This window comes from Nicotiana tomentosiformis, chromosome 2, assembly GCF_000390325.3.
Source record: "Nicotiana tomentosiformis chromosome 2, ASM39032v3, whole genome shotgun sequence".
In the NCBI taxonomy this organism is placed as follows: Eukaryota; Viridiplantae; Streptophyta; class Magnoliopsida; order Solanales; family Solanaceae; genus Nicotiana; species Nicotiana tomentosiformis.
In genome coordinates this window covers 57906314-57926894 of record NC_090813.1, presented here as the reverse complement: position 1 = coordinate 57926894, position 20581 = coordinate 57906314, and the positions used below count along the sequence as shown (strand labels likewise).

Here is a 20581-nt window from a genome sequence, read left to right as displayed (position 1 = left end):
TCACCAATAGGGGTGAACTGATTCCTTCTGAGGGGCTCTCTTGGGCGAGGATTATATTGGAGAACATTTGGTTGGGGATTATATGGAGCTTGGTAGGGACGGGTATTTCTGGGATGTGGAGCTCGATTTTTTGTATAATGCTCTAGCCACGTGTAAGGTTGCGCGTTCATCACCGTATAGGGAGGCAATTCCACGGCATAAGCATCAGCTTGATGGGGATAATAGTGGTGTGGGACCTTAGGAAGCATATATGATTGGTTGAATGACCTGTGGGGCCCCCTCGAGCTCGAAGCCATCATGGCTCCCTCTTCCCTCCTTCTTCTGTTCATCAAACCCCCCCTCCCCCCGAACCATTCTGAACAGTATGTGATGTGGCCTTGAAGGCAGCATGACTCAAGATTCAGCCCGTTTTTAAACCATTTTCGATCATCTCCCCAATTTTGATAGCCTCAGCGAACGGCTTAACCATAGTGGACACCATATTCTGGAAGTAGTCCACCTCTTGGACCTGTAGAAAGACCATAACCATTTCTGCTTCGTCTATTGGGGCTTTACCCTAACGGCTTGCGCGCCATTTGACAGCATACCCACAGAAATTTTTCACGATTTTCTTTTTCAAATTGGACAAAGAGTTCTCTTTTTTGATTTTTCACTCTTGCTTTTTTTTTTCTCTTTTTTTTTTGCTCTTTGTTTTTCTTTGTTATTTTTTGTCACTCCTTTATTTCTTTTTCTTTCTCTTTTTTTTTCACTCGGTTTATTAATGGTTATGATCGAATTCGATGGGGATTGCCTACGTATCATGTCGCCGCATGAATCAGATCATTGCGTAGTTCATGAAGATTAGGAATAAAGTAAATAAACTAACTCTTTTTTTGGATTTTGATTTTTTTTTCTTTTTTTAAAATTTACGAAAGAAAGACTTATAAAGAACAAAGAAAATATTTTTGGATTTTGATTTGTTTTTTTGTTTTTTGAGAATTTGTGAAAAGAAAGACTTCTAAAGAAGAAAGAAAATATTTCTTTTTTGAATTTTGATTTGTTTTTTATTTTTTTTCGGAGAGAGTCTTCTAAGAAGGAAAAAAAAGTATTTTTGGATTTTGATTTGATTTTCTTTTTCTAATGAAAGACTTCTAAAAAGAAAGAAAATATTTTTGGTTTTAAATTTTTTTATTTGGGCTTTTCTAAGGAAAGACTTCTAAAGAAGGAATTAAAAGAAAATATTTTTGAATTTTTGAAAATTGGGGGCCGGAACCGATGAGGCTTGCCTACGTATCTCACATCTAGTGAGAATCAGACCCGCCTAGTTCGGTCCAAGACTTGATAGATTTTGACCATTTTTGATTTTTTTCTTTTTTTTTTCAAAATTTTCTTTTATAGTTAAAAACGATTATTTGTACAAAACTAGCAGAAAGATTTTTTATTTTAATTATGCTCAACTAAATTTCTAAAGCGAGTTAACAATGCAAACAAGCCTTCCAAATGATGCAGCAAGTAGCATATAAGTGAACATGATGGTCTCAAAAAGGATACCTGTCTTATACGAACCCGGCCCCTATGCCGAATTTCGCTAAGTCAAATGCAGATGATGCAACTAAGTGATCCTACTAGGGATAACTAGGCATATGGCTTATTCTTCTAGGTTTTAAAAATCCTAGGGGATGAGGTGTATCTAGACTGGTCATAAAACGAGCGGACAACTCGAGTTGGGAAGGGGTAGCGTACCGGGAGCAATACTTCTCCGGCTTAACTACTGGACCTTCCCCGTTCTTAAATATGGGTGACTAATAATCCTTCACCGGTAACCCAGGCCCACCGGCTTTATCTCAAAAAAAGAATGGAGCACGTATCCGCGATTCCCGAGTTTGTATTTAGAAGACTCATAGGGGGTGTGCAAGAAGATAATTTATAATACAGTTCAACAATATTAAAGTGGTAAAGAGCAGGAAAGTAGCACATTAGGCCCAAATAGATCACAATTATATACAAAAATTAATAAAGCCAAATAGAGTCAATGTACAAGCTCGAATTCTTGAATGTTTTCCAACAGAGTTGCCAGAGCTGTCACACCCCGTTTTACCCCCAAAAGATATATATTATGTTATTGATTGTGGGTTAAAGAGTTTTTTCAATTAAAGTGACAAATTTGAGTAGAGATTATTTTATTTACAGAGTCGCCACTTGAAATTGATTTTTGGGTATTACAAGTCACCTTTTATTTGAATCCCTAGTCAAAGAAAGATTTGACTCTATTATTAATGGTCTATGAAAATAAAGTCCGGGTAAGAAATTCTGTTGACCGGAGAGAAGGTGTAAGGCATTCTCTGAGTCCCGTGGTTCTAGCACGATCGCTTTGTTGACTACATTTGGCTTATATTATTTTTGGATAACTTGTGTTTTATTGGTTCTCATATTTTAACTATTTTCGCTTTTATTGCTTGATTAGATTTATTAAAATTATCTTGAAATAAGTCACGCGTACGTGTACTCATTTTGTTTGGTGTGTCAAAAATCATGTCACGCGTACATGAACACAATTAATAACACTTTATTATTATCGAGATTGTTTGGACAAGGTCGCGTGAACGCGTACTCTGATTTATTTTGGGAATCATAATCATGTCAAGCGAACGTGTATATAATCACAATAATAAATTTAAAAAGTGCCTAAAGCACTCTAACAATGTTCATTATTCTTCATAAACTTTGAGATTATGTATAAAGATCCCGTCTACTAAATGTTCAATTTGCAGAGCAAGACAAAGTTTTGTCTTTCCAAGATCTTTCATCTCAAATTCTTTCTTAAGATATTCAGTTGCCTTTTGGAGTTCTTCTGGGGTTCCAACAAGATTTATGTCATCAATATAAACAGCAAGTATAACAAATTCTGATACCATTTTCTTTATAAAAATACATGGACAAATAACATCATTTGTGTAACCCTCTTTCAGCAAATATTCACTAAGGCGATTATACCACATATGCCCAAATTGCTTTAAACCGTACAAAGATCTTTGTAATCTGATTGAATACATTTCTCGAAATTTTGAATTTGCTTCAGACATTTTAAATCCTTCAGGGATTTTTATATAAATCTCATTATCAAGTGACCTATACAAATAAGCTGTAACCACATCTATCAGATGTATTTCGAGCCTTTCACGTAAGGCTAAACTGATGATATATCGAAATGTTATGGCATCCATAACGGGTGAATATGTTTCTTCATAATCGACTCCAGGTCGTTGTGAGAATCCTTATGCAACAAGGCGAGCCTTGTATCTTTCAACTTCATTTTTGTCATTCCTTTTTCGCACAAAAACTCATTTATGACCAACTAGTTTTATACCAGTAGGTGTTTGGACTACTAGTCCAAAGACCTCTCTTTCAGCAAGTGCATTCAATTTTGATTGAATTGCCCCTTGCCATTTTTGCCAATCAAATCTTTGTCGACATTCTTCGACAGATCGGGGTTCAAAATCCTCACCATCTTCCATAATGTTAAGTGCAATATTATATGCAAAAATATTACCCACCACTATTTCAGATCGATTTAAATTAATCCCTTCACTAGTAGAATTTATTAAAAGCTTCTCACTCACTTGAGTCTCGGGTTCATTGATTTCTTCAGGAATATCAGAACTAATTAGATCTTGGGTCTCTTCAAGAGACCCCTTCATAGTATCGTTATCATTTGTCGATTTTTATTTTCTAGGATTTCGATCCTTAGAACCCAAAGGCCTACCACGCTTCAGGCATGCTTTAGGTTCACTAGCTCTTATGCTAGTAGATGGTCCTGCTAGGACATCAATTCGGATAGGCACATTCTCTGCAGGGATATGTGACTTAGTTATCCTATTCAAATCAGTAAATGCGTCTGGCATTTGATTTGCTATATTTTATAAATGGATGATCTTCTGGACCTCCTGATTACATATAGGGGTGCGTGGATCAAAATGAGATAACGATAAAACTTTTCACACAATTTCTCTTTTGATTTCTTTTATCTCTCCCCTAATTATAGGGAATTTATTTTATCAAACCGACAATCTGCAAATCGAGCAGTAAATAAATCTCCCGTCAATGGTTCAAGATAGCTAATAATAGAGGGTGTTCAAACCCAACATATATTCCTAACATTCTCTGTGGGCCCATCTTACTGCACTATGGTGGTGCTACTGGCACATATACAACACATCCAAAAATTCGTAGATGGGCAATATCTGGTTCATGACCAAAAACTAATCATGATGGAGAATATTTATTATAATGTGTCGGTCTGAGGCGGATAAGTGATGCTGCATGCAATATAGCGTGACCCCAAATAGTAGTGGACAATTTTATTTTCATAAATAGTGGTCTTGCTATCAATTGCATATATTTAATAAATGACTTTGCAATGCCATTTTGAGTATGAACATAAGCTACAGGATGTTCAACTTTTATCCCAGCTGATAGACAATAATCATCAAAAGTTTGAGATGAGAATTCTCCAGCATTATCAAGGCGAATAGCCTTTATAGGTTAATCTGGGAATTGTGCCCTTAATCGAATTATTTGGGCTAATAGCTTTGCAAACGCCAGGTTGCGAGATGATAGTAGGCACACATGAGACTATCTTGAAGATGCATCTATTCGGGCCATAAAATATCTAAACAACCCACTTGATGGGTGAATAGGTCCACATATATCCCCATGTATACGTTCTAAAAAGTCAAGGGATTCAATGCCAACCTTCGTTGGTGATGGTCTAGTGATCATTTTGCCTTGATAACAAGCATCATAAGAAAATTCATTATTTGTAAGAATCTTTAGGTTCTTTAATGGATGCCCACTCGAATTTTCAGTAATTCGTCTCATCATTATTGATCCAGGATGGCCCAAACAACCATGCCAAAGCACAAAAATATTTGAATCAGTAAACTTCTGGGTTTACGATAGAGTGTGCTTAAACCGTACTAATCTTTGACTAGTATAATCCAGAAGATAGAGTTGGTAACTTTTCTGCAATGCACTTCTGGCCAGAAATATTCTTTGTAATACAAAGATATTCCATATTCATTTCATCTATCGTCTCAACATAATACCCATTTCGGTGGATATCTATAAAATTCAACAAGTTTCTTCAGGATTTGGAGGAGAATAATGCATTGTCTATTATAAGTTTTGTTCCTTTAGTCATAAATATAGTGGCTCTTCCGGAGCCTTCAATCAAACTTATATTACCAAAAATTGTTGAAACATTTACTTTTTCCTTATGCAAATAAGAAAAGTATTTCTGATCTTTGAATATGGCATGAGTTGTTCCACTATCAATTACATAAATATCTTCATGATTGGTCTTTGATCCAAACTTAATTTGAGAATTATCCATATTCTTCAAAATGACATAAACAAAATAAATATGATAGTAAACATCATTATCAAAGCATAACTTTTATTTATGTACAACAATTACATAACCATACTATCTATTAAAAATAACAAAAATTAAAATATTTATATTTCTACAGGTTCATCACCGATCACATGACTTGTTTCTCTTTCCAGGAGTGCAAAGTAATAAGCTACATCCAAATACATGAAGTCTAAATTATCTTCAGAAATAAAATTTGCTTCAATATTTTTCTGTGTCTTCTTCAGGGAGGCTTGATAAAGCTCAACCAGGTGTTTTGGCGTACGACAGGTACGTGACCAGTGCCCTTTTCCTCCATATCTATAGCATGCATTTTCTGCTTTTGCTGTTTGCACAACTTCATGCTTTTGTTCCTTCCTTTTCCACTGTTGGTGGTGAGGAGGGTTCTTTGGTGCATTATTATTACCATGATTAAAGTTTTTTCCTCGACCACGACCATGATCACGACTGGGGCCACGTCCTCTTCTACGCTTAGCTTGGTGGAAGTTTGTCTCATTCACTTCAGGGAATGGACAAGAACCAGTAGGTCGACTTTCATGGTTTTTCATTAATAGCCCATTATGTTGTTCGGCTACAAGAATATGTGAGATAAGTTCAGAAAACTTTTTGAATCCCATCTCTCGATATTGTTATTGCAGGAGCATATTCGAAGCATGAAAAGTGGTGAAAGTTTTCTCCAACATATCACGATCAATAATATTATCACCACATAATTTCAATTGGGAAATAATTCTGAACATAGCAGAATTATACTCACTGATAGATTTAAAATCTTAATCATAAGGTGCCTGTGAAAGAACGACCATCGTCAGGTGGTCATATCTGTAGACATGTAATTTTTGACCCTTCCTGAAATTTTACAATTTTTAGTGCTTAGATATTAGTTTTAGGTCTAATAGTACTATTTTCATTATTTTTATAACTTTTTTGATTTATATTATCTTAAAATAAAAAACTACAAAAATATATTTCCTTATTTTAGCTTATTGGTATTTTATCTAGTTAGTTTTATTTTATTTTTACAAAAGATAAAAGAAAAGTTTCAAAAAAATAAAATATTTTTCACGACGGCTCAAGCGAAGCAAACCATTTCTTCTGACTATGTCGATGAAATGGGACCGCGAAGAGATACTTATCTTCGACAAACCTCAAGCGGGACGAGTCAGAAGACGGAAGGCTGTATTCAAAATCTATGTGCTTTCCCACATGGACAGATTAAGCACCAAGCTAAGATTCTGCTCGTGAGCGTAATGGTATAAGCCTGCCTGACTATGAGACCGAATGGTCGAACAGAGACGAAAGTCGGCCACGCTGGTTTTTGGAATTCGACATCAGGGGAGAGGGATTCATCACCAATATTTGATTGGATCTCTAATCTTCTTCATTCCGGCTCTCCCACTTGAGTTATCTTAGCCCCAGGCCATGCTATTCAATAATATTGGAAGCCCAGACCATCGCTTTTATCGTCAACAGAGAGAGCACATCTCCTATCTCCTAGAGAAGCGGCTGAACAACTGCGAGCCGCTAGTTTCCTGGAGAACGGCGCCCAGTGAACCGGGCGGGGCACTCGAAGAAAGGGGGGCACACTGAGCAAGTACGAGAAATTGGCCCCTTCCTTGTGTGTCGGAGATATAAAGCGAGTGCACCGGAAAAGAACGGGAACTGGATCGATTGGTTTAGTATGATTTTAAGTTGTACGTAAAAATTAAGTAATATTTTATACTTCTTTAATATAGTAATGTTTATTTTTTATTTGTTATGAAAACTTCATATGAGTAATGGGATTCTACTTAGCTATTTTTGTTTAAAAATGAAAAGAAATGGAAAGGATCAATTAACCAACTCACATGGCATACTACACACGTCATTTTTACTTTTCAGTATACAATGGCACACACTCCACTTACTTTATTTTGCCATAAATCATTTCATTTTAGACATACACAATACACACACTGTGCACTCTTAATTGTTTTGTCTTCATTCGCCTCACGTTAGGAGCACTTTACATATCTACACTTTTTTTTTATGCAAGCAGACACCCATTTTTGATGAAGGGGGGCCCACACGATCTTTTCTGATTTCTTGCAACTTCCTCTCCAAGCAAAAAGAATAGAAAAAGACAAAAGATAATTGAGAATTGAAGAGAGAGGGGGAGTGGGGACAACACTTTGAGGGGAGGAGAGAATTTTTGGAAAGAAAAAAAGGGAGTGGAGGACAGTATAAAAAATAGGAAAAAGGGAACTTTTTTGCATAAAAGGGGGAAATTTTCGGACAGGAAAAAAGGGGTAAAAGAAACGAGGGTGTAAGTTTTAGCTTTTGATTTCATATAATTCGGTCTTGCATTCTCAGTTCATTGATAAAACAAAAAACAAAAACAGTTTTCTTTTAGTTTGATTTCGAATTCGAAAAAATATAAAAAAAAATTCCAGTTTTTTTCTTTGGTTCTCTAATTTCAAAAATGGAGATTATGTAAGGCCAGAAACCGAGCCGAGGTCGATTCAAGTTTTGCGTTCGAAGTTCCGTCTGAATCGGATTTTGACCGTAGGTGTAGCTTTGCCTCTATCCGTGTAACTGTTGGATTATTGTTTGTTAATCGAAGGCAATTCCATGTTTTATTCTTTTCCCCTATTATTTCACAATTATCAGTGTTAATCTTAGTATAATGAGAGCCGTTTAATATTTGGAACATAAAAATTCAATTAGTGTTGAAGTTTAATAATTCTCTTGCTCCTTATTTGCTTAAAGTGTTCGTGCATAATAATTGGAGTTTGAGATTTTCTATGTGTAATGTGATTTTAGCACGAACATTTGTTATTGTAGTATCTGCGGTCATATTTTACTTTCCTTCTTGTTAGAATCTCTTGGTCTTCTCTTACTAGAGTGAAATTGAAGGGATTAAGGTATTTTAACATTATATTAATGGAATTGTCTATCTCTATTTCAAATTGTGATATTTGGGTAATTTAAGTGTTAGAATAGATTTTCAACACATGTTTTGGTAATTTTTATTTCCTTTTTTTTTTCTGGAATTTAGCTTGTGACAAAACTCTGTTTTTAAACTCTTCTTTTCTTACCTACTCACTTGAATCCTCACGAAAATCATTTTTTTATCTTATTTTGATCATGATAATTTAATGTTGAATTAGTAAAATTTTGGCGGTGTGTTAATAAAATAGAAATATACATGTATTAGGCCTAATGTTTGCAAGCTTCAGTTACTATTCACTCTTTCGATTTCATCTTTATTTAGTGGATTTGATTTGTTAATTTTCTTCTTCCTAGTTAAAAACTCCTACTAATTTTTCATATGAAGTCCAATTTTAATTCGGACGACAGCGGTTTCGTGAGCTTGAGTGATTTTGATGGGGAAGTAACAGTATGTAATTAATTTAAGAAGAGAACATAATTTCTTAAGTTAGAGTTGGTGTGAGTTAGAAAAATCTGAAATGATAAAGAAACCAGTAAAAATGGATAGGCTTAGATATCTGTTAACATTTTCTTTAATAGCTTGGTTTAATCATTATTTATGTTTTGTTTAATGCTTTTTATAGTTTTGGTTATTTGCCTATTTAGATCCTTTGAATAGTCGCAGTGCTTGTTTGATGGAATATTTATTTCTATTTCTTTGTTCGTTCAGTTTGATCACGGTTTATGCGTTCTTTTTTTTTTTTTTTTTGTGTCAAATGGGCCGTGGGGTTTGGATATTAAGAATGAAAAGCTGAGTTTATCATGTTAATTGTTTTACTTTATTATTCCAACGATAGGAGCATGCTAGACCATCAATTCTTGGGTTGGCAACTTTAGGTTCTTTTCTTTTATTTTGTTCGAGGCGAGAGATCGTCCCCTTTAATTTATTATTTTATTCGAGGAATGCCCCGAGGTACATGTAAATGAAGGCAAGTACGGGACTACATCATCATGGAAGTGTAGTATAGTATTTTATTTTATTTTTCCTCTTATTCTATTTTCTTTTATTTAGGCAGGGACAACCTCGAGTCTCTTATGTATTTATTTTCTCGGTGTGTTTTGCTTTAGTTTGAGTGTTCTTAACAGACAATTAGATCAAGTACGCAACTGTAAAATCCACGGGACTTGGGGAATGCCTAACACTTTCTCCCCGAGTCAAATGAACCCCCTTACTTAGAATCTCTGGTGCAGACTTTATTTTAGAGTCTAAATGTATTTTAAAGGAATTTTTATTTTTAAAAAATAAACGGTGACCAGACACATCGAAATCAAATGTCAAGTGGCGACTCTGAGAAAATTCTTTTTAATACACCTTTTGTCACTTTTCAAATTAAAATCCTTTTGAGCTTTAAAATCACTTTCTTGTACATCTTTAAAGAGGGTTAAGGTAAAAAAAGGGTGTGACAATATCTATCTTTCAAATTATTCCACAGTATGACTGGATCTTTAATAGTGAGATATTTCATTTTCTAGCCTTCATCAAGGTGATGGCGTAGGAATATCATTGCTTTGGCACGGTCTTGGTTTGATGCTTGATTTTTGTCCATGATGGTGTCTGCCAGACCCATCGCATCAAGATGAATTTCAGCATCAAGCACCTAAGACATCTAGCTTTTGCCTGATATATCCAGGGTTACAAACTCAAGTTTAGAAAGATTTGACATTATTTAGAAAAATAAAGTTCGTACCTCTGATACTTTCAAAGTATTTGCTCGAGATGGCAGAGTCTCTGTAACGATCCGACTTGTCGTTTTAAGAATTTAAGCCCTGTCTGGTAGCATAAGGCCCTGAGTAGCTTCTTATTATGTGTATTGACTTGCGTACGTGATTGAATTCAGTTACCGGATGATTTGGAGTGATTTAGGATACTTGGTCCCCAAAATAGAAGTTTAAGTCTTAGGATTTTTACCGTATTCGAAACTGAGTGAAGACGACTCCGGAATAGAATTTTGATAATGTCAATAGCTCCGTATAGTGATTATGGACTTAAGAGCGTGTCCGGAAAATTATTTTGAGGTCCGTAGAGGAATTTGACTTGAAATGGCGAAAGATAAATTTTTGGAAAGTTTGACTGGGGGGTTGACTCTTTGATATCGGGGCAGGAATCCGATTCTGAAAATTGGAATAGCTTCGTTATGTCAATTATGACTTGTATGCAAAATTTGAAGTCATTCTAGATTGGTTTGATGTGTTTCGGCACAAGATATAGAATTTTAAAATTTCAAAGTTCATTAGGCTTGATTGTGGTATGATTCGTGACTTTGATGTTGTTTGATGTGATTTGAGGCCTCGAGCAGGTTCGTGTTATGTATTTGGATTGGTTGGTACGATTGGACAGGGCCCCAGGTGCCTCGGGTTTGATTCGGGGTGGTTCCGGACCAAGTTTGGGTATTTTGATGCTGTTGGTTGCTGGTTTTGGTGTTGTTCTTCGCATTCGCGAGGAGCCTCTCACGTTCGCGAATAAGGATTTTGCTGTTAGGACTTTGTTCTTCGCGTTCGCGAAGAGGTTCTCGCGTTCGCGAAGAAGGAAATTTTGCTATTCGTCGTCTGATTTTAGAGGCTCATATCTCGCAATCTATAAGGAATTTGGAGATGATCCAAAAATAAAAGTTGTAGCTCTTTGTGTCTAATTTTGATAAATATAAACCATTTGTCATTTGGAGTTGTGTACAAAAGGTTATGATGGATAAACTATAAACTGTCCGGAAAGAGTTTGGAAATCTCTGTTGCACAAGGTTGAGTTTGGAAGCTTATATCTCGTAATATATAAGGAATTGGGAGATGAACAACAAATAAAAGTTATAGATCTTGGAGTCTAGTTTTCAGAAAGTCAAACCATTCATCATTTGGAGTTTTGTACAAAACCTTATGGCCATTATACTAGAGGCTATCTGAGAAGAGTTTGAAAATGACTTTTGAAGAATTTGTTCATCGCGAACGCGAGAGGAGTCTCGCGAACGCGAAGAACAAACCCCTGGGCAGTAGAATAAAGTCCAAATTTGTGTCATTCTTCCATTTCTGGACCAGGGAAGCTTGGGTGAGGCGATTTTTCGAGAGTTTTTCAAGGAAAATATTGGGGTAAGAATTCCTAACTTGATTTTGGTTGAATTACATGAATCTATTGTTGTTTTTATCACTAAATTAGTGAATTGGGTTGAAAAATTTAGAAAACCCTCTTGGTTTAAATTTAAGATTTGGAGGTCGATTTGTTATTGGAATTCGATAAAATTGGTATGGTTGAACTTGTATCAGAATGGGTGTTCAGATTTCATGAAAATTATGTCGGGTTCCGAGGGGCGTGCCACGCGTTGATTTTTGTTGACTTTTTGGAATAAATTTTTAAGTCGACGTATTATTATCCAGAATTATTTTTGATGAATTTTAATGAAGTTATACAATTAATTTGGATAGATTTGAGCTGTCCGGAGGTCAATTCAAGTAAGAAGGCTATTTTGGAATATCGGCCTAACTTCAAAAAGGTAAGTGGCTTGCTTAACCCCGAGTGGGGGAATTACCCCTTAGGCATCGAGTCTTATGTGCCATTTGTGAAATGTGAAAAGTCGTGTACGCGAGGTGACGAGTACGTACTCGGCTTATATGTGTAAATTTTATTGAGTTAAAGTCCTGAGCATATTGTATGGTAAATTTGGTAATTGTTAGTATATATTTAATCATCTAATTATCGTGCCTAAATCCTTGTTATTGTTGAATATATTGTTATATGACAATTTGATGTGAATTTTCACATTCTGTGAATTTGTTGGTTTGATAATTATTGAAATTTAATTTCATTATGGATTTTTCCTCTGTAAATAATTAATTAAATGAGTTTAAGAAGAGGTGTTTATATAATTATTAAAAAATTGAATTTAATGAAGACTTTGCTTTATGTTGAGTAGTTTCTATCTCTATTGGTTATTTTTGGGTGTTGTACACATTGTGTGAAGCGATAAGGGTGGCAATAGGAGCAATAAGTGTGGCTATTGATATTGTCCGGACGGAGCGATAAGGGTGGCTATAGGAGCAATAAGGGTGGCAATAGGAGCGATAAGGGTGACTATTATCAGGGACGATATGTGATGATGTGGGATTGTGGTGTTGATGATTTTCATGTGATGTTGTGATTTTCTTGTGTTTATTTTTATACCTTGTGCAATTTGTCTTGTTTTTGGTAAATTGATAACAATTTGATTTATGTTGAAATTGAGAGCATGTGGCTATGGCCAGACGGATTATAAAATAAAATGTGGGCACAAGGTGCCGTGAGTAAATAATGAGGATATTTGGCACGTGAATTGTTCGTGCAGTTGAGATATGAAATGTGGGCACGAGGTGCTATGATGAAATGATAATGATATTTGGCACATGAATTGTCCGTGCAGTTGTGATATGAAATGAGGGCACGAGGTGCCGGAAAAATATGATGATTTATTTATGGGCACGAGGTGCCGTGGAAACATGAAAAATGGGCTGAGACCCGTGTTTACGAAAAATATGAAAATGGGCTGAGACCCGTATTTTTATGATTTTGAAATGAGGTGTCACATGGTGACTTTTAATTGAAAGAATTATATTCAAAATATTTATTTGGAAGGATTTTTATTCAAAAAGAATTATATGAAAGAATTGTATTTGAAAGATATTTATTTAAGGAAATTATATTTGAAAATATTTATTGAAAGAATTTTATATTCGAAATATGTTTATTTGAGGAAATTATATTTGAAAAAGAGTTTTATTCGTAAGAATTATGTGCGAAAGATATTTAATTGAAGAACTTGATTTAAGTGGGTGTAAATGTATTTATCAATTGAGCGATATTAATGGTGGTTTTATTGTCTTACTGTGTACATCACTGGTTGTTTTATATTGCCCTTATTATTATTTATTTTCTATTATTTTGTATATTATATTGCATAGGTTATTAGACTAGTGAGTGTCTTGACTGCACCTCATCTCTACTCCACTGAGATTAGTTTTGATACTTACTGGGTACCGACCGTGGTGTACTCATACTACACTTTTGCATATTTTTGTGCAGAGCCAGGTATTGAAGACATTGGACTTGAGCAGAATTAAAGCGAGATCGTAAGGATTCAAGGTAGAGCTGCTTGGTCGTCGCAGTCCCTTGGAGTCTTTTCATTTTATTGTACTGTTAATTTGTAATCAAACAGTATTGTATATTCGGTCCTCGTGATCATTCCATGTATTTAGTTAGAGTTCGTGACTCAGTACTACCAGTCTTGGGAGGTTGTATATTCATATTTGTTTCGCTGTTAGTTTTTATTACTTAGTTTAAAAAAAATGGCTTCAAAATACAATTGAAAACGGCTTACCTAGTCTTAGAGACTAGGTGCCATCACGACACCTGTGGTGGGATTTTGGGTTGTGCCAGTCTCGTGCTCATAACGTGTTATTGTCACGACCCAAATTAACCCTTCGTAAGGTGTCGTGATGGCACCTAGTCTTTACGACTAGGTAAGCCTAATATTAAAAAAACAATATATAAAGAAAACACAACATTTTAATGATAAACAACATATTGTGAATAGCCAAGAGTAGTACCACTTGACATATACAAAATAATTTTTCAAGACCCGGAATATCACTAAGTCACAAGCTGCTATAATCTATGTAGCTCTATACAAAAGTCTGAAGATAATAAAGAAAGTCTCTAGGCGAGGAAGTAGAAAGGAACTCCGAGGATCTGCGGACGCAAGCAGAAGTACCTTGAAATCTCCTAGAATCAGCAGCACGTACTAACCCCGAGGCTCATAGCTCGCACCTGGATCTGCACACGAAAACATGTGCAGAAAAGGGTATGAGTATACCACAATGGTACCTAGTAAGTACCAAGCCTAACCTCGGTCGAGTAGTGACGAGGTCAGGTCAAGGCCCTACCGGAGTAAATATAATAAATTAAACAGTAAAAGATATAAGTAAAATTTACGGTAATACAGTTAAAAAAATTCTCAAAAATTTAACAATCAAGGGAGCCCTCGGCTCAGAACAAGGTAAACACAGTAGGGAATCTCCCGGGATACCGTCTCGTAGTTCCAAATAGATATGCAGTACATGGGGATCTCTCGAAATACGTCCGTAGTCCCAAAGTAAATATGCAGTGCTGGGGGATCTCCCGGAATACGTCCGTAGTCCCAAAGTAAATATGCAGTGCTGGGGGATCTCCCTGAATATGTCCGTAGTCCCAAAGTAATATGCAGTACATGGGGATCTCCCGGAATACGTCCGTAGTCCCAAAGTAAATATGCAGTACAGAGGAATCTCCCGGAAGACGTCCGTAGTCCCAATTTAAATATGCAACACGAGATGAAATGGCAGGTATGTCATCGAGTTATACAGTTTATACTAAACAAGGATAAGGAAAGTAGGGACTTAACTAAGCATAGCGCACAGAATGTCAAATAGGCAGTTAAAACACGTAAGCATGCTTCTCTAGTCTAAGTTTAACAATTAAACGTATTAGTGCAATTTAATAAGGAAAAATAGTTTATGATTTAGAAAGGAAAAACGGGATTTTTGCAATAATAGCTCATGTACGTACTCGTCACCTCACGTACATGGCGCCCACACATCAATTAATATCGAACATCTTAAGGGAAAAGTCTCCAACACAAGGTTAGGTAAGCCACTTACCCTGAACCGCTCAAATCAACTCGATATCACGTTCTTGCCACGAGTATCCGGCTCCAAATGGCCCGAATCTATTCAAATTAATTGCATAATGTAAATATAACTACAAGTAACTAATTTAGCTAATTAATTCGAAGAAAAAGCGTGAAATTAGAAAAAATGCCCAAAACGTCTCCCCGGGCCCACGTCTCGGAATTAGGTAAAAATTAAAAATTATGAACACCCATTCACTCACGAGTTCACTCGAACAAAAATCATCTAAATCCGACGTCAAATTCCCATTCAAATCTTAGATTTACAATTCGGGAACCTTTTCCCCCATTTCCAAACTTCTACCCTCAATTTCCTTAATTAGACGAGAAAAATAACAATAGATTAATGTATTATGATCAAAATAGAGTTAGAATTAGTTACCCAATATTTATCCTTCAAAATCCCTCGAGAAATCGTCTCCCACCGAGCTCTAAATTGAATTGGTGAAAAATGAGGGATGAACCCTCGAAGCTGCCTCTTCAACCCAGCGATTTCTGCACCTGCGCTCATGGGGCCGCATCTGCGGTCACGCACCTGCGGAAAAATCATCGCAGGTGCGAAGGTCACTTATCCAGGCTGGGTCCACACCTGCGCGCTTGAGTCCGCACCTGCGGATGCGCTTCTACGCTCAATCGTCCGCTTCTGCAGAACCTTGGGTTCTTCTCACCTTCGCATCTACAACTGCCCTTCCGCAGCTGCGGCTCTGCTCCTGCGGCTCACTCGTCGCATTTGCGACCACTGAATCCCCGGCCTAAAAGCGCACCTACGATCCAAGCCTCGCTTCTGCGAGGCCACACCTGCGGACTCCCCACCGCAGGTGCGAAAACACCAGAACCAGCAAAAATAAAAAATTCCTCCAAGTCCAAGCTTTCACCCGTTAAGCATCCGAAATACACCCGAGGTCCCCGGGACCTCAACCAAATATACCAACCAATCCTAAAACACCATACAAACTTAGTCGAGCCTTCAAACCATGTCGAACAACACCAAAATCATGAATTAAGCACGGATACAAGCCTAAGAATTTAAAATTGTCCAAATTCTACAAACGACGCCGAACCACATCAAATCTAGTCCGAATGACCTCAAATTTTACACACAGGTCACAAATGATACTACGAACCTACAACCACTTTTGGAATTCCATTCCAAGCTCAATATCAAAATTTTCACTCTCGGCCGAAATCGCCGAAAAACTAACTTCCGCCAATTCAAGCCTAAATCTACTACAGACCTCCAAAACATATTCTGGACGCGCTCCTATCCCCAAAATCACTCAACAGAGCTAATGGAGTTGACGGAATTCCATTTCGGATCCGTCTTCACACAGTTCCGACTGCGATCCAAACTCTAAGGTTTAAACTCACAACTAGGGACTAAGTGTCCCAAAACTCTCAAAATTTCATAACAAATCACTCCGATAAGTCCCAAAAGCAGAAACAAATATGAGGAAAGCAGATATTAGGGGATTGAGTCTCTAATTCTCAAAATGACCGGCCGGGTCGTTACATGCTCCCCCTCTTAAAGCAATCGTTCATCCTCGAACGAGTATAAAGACATACCTGAAACTGTGAAAAGATGAGGATACTGGCTGCACATATCCTGCTCGGTCTCCCAAGTCATCTCCTCGACCGGCTGACCCCTCCACTGGACCTTTACTGAAGAATTATTCTTTGACATGAGCTTTCTGACCTGCCTGTCCAAAATGGCTACTGGTTCCTCAACATAAGATAGATCTTTGTCCAACTGGACTGAGCTGAAATCCAATACATGAGTCGGATCACCGTGATACTTCCGGAGCATAGACACGTGGAATACCGGGTGAACTCCTGCTAGGCTGGGAGGCAAGGCAAGCTCATAAACAACCTCCCCAACTCGCTGCAATATATCAAAAAGACCAGTGAACCTCGGGCTCAGCTTGCCCTTCTTCCCGAACCTCATGACGCCCTTCATAGGTGATACCCAAAGCAAGTCCCGCTCACCAACCATAAATGCCAAGTTACGAACCTTCCGATCCGCATAACTCTTCTGCCTGGACTGGGCTGTGCGAAGTCTCTCCTGAATCACCTTCACCTTATCCAGGTCATCTTGGACCAAATCTGTACCCAACAATAGGGCCTCGCCCGGCTCAAACCATCCCACTAGGGACCGGCACTGCCTACCATACAAAGCCTCAAACGGTGCCATCTGAATGCTGGACTGGTAACTGTTGTTGTAAGCAAACTCTGCAAGTGGCAAGTATTGGTCCCATAACCCGAACTCCATCACACAGGCACAGAGCATATCCTCAAGAATCTGAATCGTGCGCTCGGACTTCCCATCCGTCTGAGGGTGAAAGGTTGTGCTCAACTCCACCCTAGTACCCAACTCCTGCTGTACGACTCTCCAAAACCGTGATGTGAACTGTGTACCTCTGTTTGAAATGATAGATACTGGAATACCATGAAGGCGGACAATCTCTCTGATATAAATCTTAGCCAACCTCTCAGAAGAATAAGTGGTCAACACTGGAATAAAATGAGCTTACTTGGTCAGCCGATCCACGATCACCCAAATAGCATCGAACCTTCTCAAAGTCCGTGGAAGTCCAACTATAAAGTCCATGGTGATCTGCTCCCACTTCCACTCTGGAATCTCTAACCTCTGAAGTAATCCACCCGACCTCTGGTGCTCATATTTGACCTGTTGACAGTTGAGACACTTGGCCACAAACCCAACTATGTCCTTCTTCATCCTCCTCCACTAGTAGTGTTGTCTCAAATCCTGCTACATCTTCGCGGCACCGGGATGAATGGAGTGCCGCGAGCTGTGGGCCTCCTCGAGAATTAACTCCCGAAGCCCATCTACATTGGGCATATAGATCCGGCCCTGCATCCTCATCACACTGTCATCACCAATAGTCACATCTCTGGCATCACTTCGCCGAACCCTGTCCTAAAGAACTAGAAGATAAGGATCATCATACTTGCGCTCCCTGATACGGTCATAAAGAGAAGACTGAGCAACTACACAAGCTAATACCCGACTAGGCTCTAAAATATACAATCTCACGAACTGGTTGGCTAAGGCTTGAACATCTAAGGCTAAAGGCCTCTCAGCTGCCGGAAGATATGTTAAACTCCGCAAACTCTCTTCCCGGTGACTCAAGGCCTCGGCCACTGCATTGGCCTTCCCCAGGTGGTATAATATAGTGATATCATAGTCTTTAAGTAGCTCCAACCACCTATACTGACGCAAATTAAGGTCCTTCTGCCTGGACAAGTACTGCAAACTTCAGTGATTAGTGTAAATCTCATAGGAAACACCGTACAAATAATGACGCCAGATCTTCAGGGCGTGAACAATAGCTGTTAACTCGAGATCATGAACCAGATAATTCTTCTCATGCACCTTCAACTGTCTAGACGCGTAGGCAATCACCCTACCGTCCTGCATCAATACCGCTCCAAGGCCAATCCACGAGGCATCACAATAGACATGTAGGACCCCAAACTTGTAGGCAATACTAATACTGGGGCTGTAGTCAAGGCCGTATTGAGCTTCTGAAAGCTCTCCTCACACTCCTCGGTCCACCTGAATGGAGCACCCTTATGGGTCAGCCTGGTCATAGGTGCTGCAATGGATGAAAATCCCCCCACAAAGCGACGGTAATACCCCGTCAAACCAAGGAAACTACGGATCTCCGTTGCTGATGACGGTCTGGGCCAACTCTGTATTGCCTCCACCTTTTTTGGATCTACTTTGATCCCATCACCAGACACTATGTGGCCCAAGAATGCCACTGAATCTAGCCAGAATTCACACTTAGAAAATTTTGCATACAATTTCTTTTCCCTCAAAGTCTGAAGCACGGTCCTCAGGTGCTGCTCATGATCTTCCCAAGACCGGGAATATACTAGGATGTAGTCAATAAATACAATGATGAAGGAATCAAGATAAGGCCGTAACACACTATGCATCAAATGCATAAAGGCTGCTGGGGCATTGGTCAACCCAAATGACATGACAAGAAACTCATAGTGACCATATCTGGTCCTAAAAGCAGTCTTCGGGATGTCCGGCTCCCGAATGTTCAACTGATGATAGCCAGAATGCAAGTCAATCTTGGAAAACACCCTGGCACCCCGTAACTGATCAAATAAATCATCAATTCGAGGCAAAGGATACATGTTCTTCACTGTAACCTTGTTCAACTGCCGATAATCAATACACATACTCATAGAACCATCCTTCTTCTTTACAAATAAGATCGGAGCACCCCAAGGTGATACACTGGGCCTGATGAAACCCTTATCAAGCAACTCCTGCAACTGCTCCTTTAACTCCTTCATCTCAGGAGGGGCCATATGGTAGGGAGGAATAGAAATGGGCTGAGTGCCCAGCAACAAATCAATGCCAAAATCAATATCTCTGTCGGGCAGCATGCCCTGAAGGTCAGCTGGAAACACATCTGGAAAGTCCCTCATTACTGAAACTGACTCAACTGTAGGGGTAACAATACTGACATCGCTCACATAGGACAAATACGCATCACACCCCTTCTCAACCATTCGCTGAGCCTTAAGAAATGAAATGACCCTGCGGGGAGTATACTATAAGGTACCTCTCCACTCTAATCTCAGCAAGCCTGGCATAGCCAGTGTCATGGTCTTAGCGTGACAATCAAGAATAGCATAATAGGGCGACAACCAGTCCATGCCCAAGATAACATCAAAATCTACCATACTGAGTAATAACAAATCGACTCTGGTCTCAAAACCACTAAGAGCAATCAAACATGACCGATATACGCGGTCCACTATGAGAGAATCTCCCACGGAAGTAGATACATAAATAGGGAAACTCAAAGAATCCCGAGATATCCCCAAATGTGGAGCAAAGTAAGAAGACACATATGAATACGTAGAGCCTGGGTCAAATAATACTGATGCTTCCCTATGACAGACAGGGACGATACCTATGATGACTGAGTCTGAAGCAACAGCCTCTGAACGGGCTGGAAGGGCATAATACCTAGCCTGGCCTCCCCCTCTAGGGAGACCTCGACCTCCCCGGCCTCCTCCTCGATCTGGCTGAGGAGGTGGGGTGGCAGTTGGTGCCGGAAGAATGGCCGGAGGACCCGGTGGACCACGTGGAGGCTGATAAGTCAGTGAGGGTGCACCCCTCCTGGCCCTAGGGCAATCTCTAACCAGATGATGAGTGTCACCACACTCAAAATAGCCTCTCAGAGGATGCGACGGCTGAGACTGACTCGAACTTGGCCTGCTGGACTGACCGGTAATAGCACCTCGAGTAGGAGGCATACTGGATACTGGCGGTGCATAATAGGGCTCCTGAGGTTTAGGAGGAGCTGGAACACCGTTGGCTGCTGGAAGAGCTGAATGAACAGGGCGACTCACAAAAACCCTACCATAGCGTGCTGCTGGTGCACGAGCTCCTGAATAATGACCAGTCTCTCGAGACCTCTTGTCCTCTCTCTCCTCTCTGTCTCGGGCAAACATGCCCTTCACTCTC

The 20581-nt window shown here is 38.8% G+C and overlaps 1 pseudogene; it reads right to left on the bottom strand.

The window, feature by feature from the left end:
* LOC104108855 (putative germin-like protein 2-1) overlaps positions 1-3494 on the bottom strand; it is a 7031-nt pseudogene extending 3537 nt beyond the window's left edge.
* Positions 3495-20581: the final 17087 nt, after the last annotated feature.